This window comes from Equus asinus, chromosome 2, assembly GCF_041296235.1.
Source record: "Equus asinus isolate D_3611 breed Donkey chromosome 2, EquAss-T2T_v2, whole genome shotgun sequence".
NCBI lineage: Eukaryota > Metazoa > Chordata > Mammalia > Perissodactyla > Equidae > Equus > Equus asinus.
The window spans coordinates 10069477-10076262 of NC_091791.1; positions in this window are offsets into that span (position 1 = coordinate 10069477).

The window sequence follows — 6786 nt, forward strand, 5'->3', positions numbered from 1 at the left end:
CAGAAAACTAAAGACTCCTGTGATCCCCCCTCTTTCTTTCTCATGTGTCCAACAATCACCTAGTCTTGATTTTTTTTTTTTCCCCAAGGAAAACCTTCCTATCTTTCTCCATCTCTGCCTCTTCTCTCTTTAAGCACTAACCTTTCTGTGAATAATTCCAGGAGTTTCTTTACTGGTCATTAGCCTTCATTTCCATCACCTGCATTTCAGCCTCTTCACTGTCAGCTGATCCTTCTGGCGCTTGCTGCCTGCTAGTCACCGTCACCTTCACTCATTAGCATGGCGCGCAAAGCCTTTTGTACTCTAGCTGCTGCCTGCCTCCCAGTCTGCTCTACCTTTGCCCATGCTCTTCTCTCTACCTACCTACAATGCCTTCTTTTTTTTTTTTGGATAGCAGGGAAAATCCTGTTTATCATTTAAAACCAAGGACAGACTTCCACTGTGCTACAGAATTAGTCACTGATTCCTCTGTTCTATGCTAACTTTTTAGGTACTATAGTTCTCTTGTGATTGGAGACTTTATAAAATAGTTCTCACATTTGTGTTCCCTACCATCTGTACAATTATTGAGATTAGGAATTACTTATACCTGGTTGAGGTGTTGAGAATAGGTTTTTGTATGGAATTGGTAGAGATAGCAATAGAAGTTGTTTGAGAACTTTATCACTATGTAAGAGGAGGAGAAAAAGGAAAAATCAGTAAATTCAATCTTATCCTTTCTTTCAAAGCCAGGGTGTTTGTGGTAGTGCAGAGGTAACCTCAGTTTTAATGTGCCAAATTACTCTTGTCATGAATTGCAAATGTTATTTATTTATTTTTTCACTTGAAATAATAAAGTATATTTTTGTAACTTTTCGAACAATATAATGTGATGTTTTGGCTTGTCTATTCTAAAAGAGTAGTTTATTATTAACATAGGATTTATAGGGGAATCATGTAACTGTCTAACGCTGTATGATAGCAGAGTAGTTCTCAAGAAATTTGGTCCTATGACCCTTTATACTCTTAATATGTTGAATACTCCATATTTAGAGTATTTGCTTTTGGTTATGTGGGTTTATATTACTAATAAAAAACCCAACACTTCTGCTTTCAGCTCTGACATCAAAAGAGCTTGGAACACTTAAATAAATGGTCATTGAATTGCTGGAGGCCCAGAGTGGGGGCTGACTTGTAGGAGGGTTTTACTTTTGTGGGTTTTACTTTCAGCACCCCCACCAGATTCTCATAGTGAAGATTGGAGAAATATTTCATGCTTTGTGTAGGGCAAGGGGAAAAAGTAATGGTTTTGAAAAATGCCCAGTGGCAAAGTAACCATTTTGAAATAGAGTCTGCAGTATTCTCCTTGACAAAGGTGTGCCCTCAAGGGAAACTACCAGAGCCTTATGTGGCTGGGGGATGGGCAGTTAGACAATTTAGCCCCTTTTAGCCTTCCTTTTTCATATAATGGAAGGGGAAAAAAAGACTAGGAAACACTTTTGAAGATGATAGAGTAGAGACTCAGGTCTACTAAAAATAGGTTTAGTGATAAGATTATGGAACAATTCCCATCCCCAGTGCCTTACCACCAAATCAATAGAGCTGCAGTATAAAAGCTGGATTAGAATTGAGAGAGCTGCAAGACACAGACTCTATTGTAAAAGGAATTTCTAGGGAAACAAAGATAGTAGTGGGGACAAAAGCAAGAATACCAGAGGAAATTGAGGCCTCTGACACCTATAGTGACAGCAAACATTAAACACAGCCTGACTTCTAGGCAGATTAACGTAAAACTCCACACTAGTAGCCTGATTACCTCAATTCCTGTACATTTCTCCAGATACATTATGTCTGGCTTTCAACAAAAAAAATTACAAGGCATGCTAAAAGGCAAGGAAAACATAGTATGAAGGGACAAAGCAAGCATTAGAACCAGTGTTAATATGACATAGATTTGAGAATTATCAGTGAATTTAAAATAACTATGATTAATATGTTAAGGGCTCTAATGAAAAAAGTAGATAACATGCACAAACAGCTGGATAGTGTAAGCAGAGAGATGGAAACTCTGAGGAAGATTTAAAAGGAAATGATAGATATTTAAAAAAACACTAATAGAAATGAAGAATACCTTTGATGGGCACATCAAGAGATTAGTTATGGTGAAGGAAAGAATCAGTGAGCTTGAAGATATAGCAATAGAAACTTCCAAAATTGAAATCAAAGTGAACAAAGAATGAAAAAACAGAATATCCAACAACTGTGGGACAATTACACATGCTGTAACATACATGTAATGTGAATACCTGAGGGAGAAAGAAGGAGCAGAAGAAATATATGAAGTAATAATGGCTCAGGATTTTCCAGAATTAATGACAGACACTAAACCAAAGATGCAAGAAGCTCAGAGAACACCAAGCAGATAAATACCAAAATACCTACACCTACGCATATCATGTTCAAGAAATGTAGAAAACCGGAGTCAAAGAGAGAAATCATTGAAAGAAGCCAGAGGAAAAAATACATCTTGCTTATGGAGGAACAAGGATAAAAATTACATCAATTTCTCATTAGAAACTGTGCAAGCAAGAAGAGAGTGAAGTGAAATATTTAAAGTGTTGAAAGGAAAAACCCCACCAACCTAGAATCTGTGTACAGAAAAATTGTCTTTTAAAAGTGAAGGAGAAATAAATATATTTTCTCAGACAAACAAAAGCTGAGGGAATTTGTCATCAGTAGACCTGCCTTGTTAAAAGAAGATTTTTGGAGAGAAGAGAAATGATAAAGGGCAGGAACTCAGATCTATGTAAACAAAGGAAGAGCATCGGAAAAGGAATAAATGAAGGCAATGTAAAATCCTTAACATGTGTGCCTAACAACAGCGTTCCATCAGAGGCAAAAACTGACAGAACTGCAGAGAGAAATAGACAAATTCACTATTATGGTTGGAGACTTAACAGTCTTCTATCAGTAGTTGGAAGATCCAGCAGGTAAAGATATAGTTGTATTGAATAGCAGCTTCTGTCAACTGGATCTAATATTTATGGGATACTTTATCTAACAATAACAGAATACACCTTCCTTTTAAGACTCGTGAAACATATACCAAGATAGAGTACATTTGGGCCATAAAACACCTTAGCAAATTTCTTTTAAATTATACAAAATATGCTCTGAAACACAATGGCATTAAATTAGAAATCAGTAACAGAGAGATAGGTGGAAAATCCTAAAATATTTGGAAATTGAACAACATGCTTCTAAATAACACATGGTTGAAAGAAGTCTCAAGAGGCACAAAAATATTTTGAACTAATCCTATTGTGGTTAGTTGTTTTACTAATCACTGAAATGTTAGAGTTCAGTGTGAAGTTAATAAAAATAAAGAAGGGAATATTTTTCCCAATTTGGGTTGATGGCCCCCATAAAATCTACCCACAAAATTTATCCACAGAGTACACAGAAGATAGTGAGACTAGGAGGTAGTGAGAGTAGTTAAAGAGGGAATGAATATACCGAACAGTTTGGGGTATCTGTAGACATAGCTGAGGATAAGCAACTCTTAGGAATCAGAAGGGTCTGCATTCCAGTCATACCTACTGCTTACTCTCACAGGGACAACCACTCCACAACTAATACGTGGCCAGCCCAAGAAGTCTTCAAGCAGGAAAGAACCTAATGAAGTTACAGAGGGCCGTTTCCAAGCTCCCAAGTTCCTCCTGGGCACAACGTGCCCTGTATTACAGCTGCTACCTTGCCATGGTAACAAAAGCATGCAGCCAAACACCTGGCTGTGAGGCCCATCTAGGAATGGATCCTCCTAAATCCCAGTTTAGGACCATATCCTTCGCCCAAACCCCAATGTCCTAGAGCCCAGTAAGGGGTCACTCAGAACAATGGGGCACAGAAGCATTACTGGGGTGCTGGGGCAACCAGGAAGGGCTTCCACCAAGAAGATCTAGTCTCTACCTGCTTCTAACCTCCAATGATCTGGACTATTTTCTGCTACTTCCACTTTAAGAAACTAGAGAAATGAGAGCTAATCAAACATAATGGAAGCTGGAGGAAGAAATAATAAAATAACAGCAAAAATTGAATGACATTGAAAATAGAAAAAGAAAAAATCAATAAAAGGAAAAGCTGGTTCATGGAAAAGATCAATGAAATTGATAAACCTCTGGCAAGGCTGACCAAGAAAAAGAAAGACAAGAAACAAATTGCTAATATATGCAATAAAAGAGGGGATATTGCTAGTGATCTCACAGAAATTAAAAAGGATAACAGGTGAGTCAACTCTGTTTTGACATCTTAGATGAAATGAACCAATTCCTTTAAAGACACAAACTTCCAAATCTTAAGAAGAAATTGGTAATTTGAATAATCCTATATCTAGTAAAGAAATTCAAGTTGTAGTTAAAAACTATCAAATACTAGGCCCACTGATTTCACTGACAAATACTACTGAACAATTGAGAAAAAAAAATACCAACTCTATATCACCTCTCACAGAAAACAGAAAAGGAGGGAGTACTCCTAACTCATATTTTGACACCAGAACTATCCTAATACTAAAATCAGACAAAGAAATTACAAGAAAAGAGAAATAGAGACTAATATCTCTCATGAACATAGATGCAAAAATTGTTAACAAATTATTAGCAAATCAAAGCCAGCAATATGTAAAAAGGGTAATATACTATGAACAAGTGGGATTCAAGCCAGAAATACAAAGTTGGTTGTAAATTCAAAATTCAATTGAGGTAATTCACCATATTGACAAAATAAGAAGAGCCATTTTATCATCTCAATAGATGAAAAGAAAGCATTTGACAAAATTCAAGATCCATTCAAGATAAAAACTCTTAGCAAAGTGGGAAAAAAGGGGAATTTCTTAAACATAATAAAGGGTCTCTACAAAAAAATCTACATAGGGGCTGACCCTGTGGCTGAGTGGTTAAGTTCGTGTGCTCTGTCCCAGCGGCCCAGGGTTCTGCTGATTCAGATCCTGGGCATGGACATGGCACTGCTCGTTAGGCCACATTGAGGCAGGATCCCACATATCACAACTAGGAGGACCCACAACTAAAATACGCAACTATGTACTTGGGGGATTTGGGGACAAAAAGCAGAAAAAAAAATGGACATAAATATGAGAGAAGAAATGCTTTTCCCTCTAAGATTGGGAAGAAAGCAAGGTTGTCCTCTATCAACAATCCTATTCAGGGGCCATCCCAGTGGCCAAGTGGTTAAGTTCACACACTCTGCTTTGGTGTCCTGGAGTTTGCAGGTTTGGATCCCAGGTGTGGACCTAGCACTGCTCATCCAGTCATGCTGTGGCAGCATCCCACATAAAATAGAGGAAGATTGGCACAGATGTTAGCTCAGTGACAATCTTCCTCAAGCAAAAAGAGGAAGATTGGCAACAGATGTTTGCTCAGGGCCAGTCTCCCTTGCACACACACATAAAAATCCTATTCAATATTGTGCTGAAAGTCCTAGAGAGTATAATAAATCAATAAAAGGAAATTAAAAACATACAAGTTTGCTAATAAAGCTCAATTGGGGAAGAAAAATTGGAAACAAAGCAAGGAAACTGCCTCTATTTGCATATGACATGACTAGCTAAGTGGAAAAATTCCAAAAATATATACAAAAAAATTCATAGAACTAATAAATGAGCTTAGCAATAAAGTCAGTATACAAAAGTTCACTGCTCCAAATGCCAGCAATGAACACTTGGAATTTGAAATTAAAAAGAAAAAACAAATTTACAGGCTCAGCCTGGTGGTGCAGCAGTTAAGTTCACATGTTCTGCTTTGGTGGCTCGGGGTTCGCCAGTTTGGATCCCAGGTGTGGACCTACACACTGCTTGTCAAGCCATGCTGTGGCAGGCGTCCCACATATGAAGTAGAGGAAGATGGGCACAGATGTTAGCTCAGGGTCAGTCTTCCTCAGCAAAAAGAGGAGGACTGGTGGCAAATGTTAACTCAGGGCTAATCTCCCTCAAAAAAAATAATTTACAATAGCTCAAAAATAAAAATAAAACCTAAGCACTAAGGTATAAATCTACCAAACTTTGGGTAGGATCTGTATGCTGAAAACTAGAAAACACTGAGGAAATTAATCAAAGAATATCTAAATAAATGGCAAAATATCCTATGTTGATGGATAGGAAAACTCAGTATTTCAAGATGTCAGTTCTCCCCACTTTGATACATATATTCAGTGCAGAAAGTTTTTGGCAGATACCTACAAGCTGATTCTAAAATGTATATGGAAAGGCAAAGGAATTAGAATAAACCAAAACAATACTGAAAAAGAACAAAGGTTGAGGAATCACACTATTCATTTCAAGACTTACTTTGAAGCTACAGTAACCACTACAGTCTGGAATTGAAAATGAGAGACATTGATCACTGGAACAGAATGGAGAACCCCAAAATAGACCCACAAAAACAGCTGATTTTTTAAAAAGTTGCTGAAGCAATTCAATAGAGAAAGGATAGTCATTTAAAACCGATTGAATATCTAAATGCAAAAAAAATTAAACTGGACAGAAGCCTTATAAAAAAATTAAAGTAATATGAATTTTAGGTCCAAAGGTAAAACTGTAAAACATGTAGGAGAAAATAGGAAGAAATCTCTGTGACCTTGGATTTGGCAATGACATTTTAGATATGACATTGAAAAAATAATTCATGAAAGAAAAAAATTGATAAATTGGAATTTATCTTAATTAAAAACTTTTGCTCCATGGAAGATACTCATGAAAGAATGAAAAAACATATTATTATAGAACAAGATTGG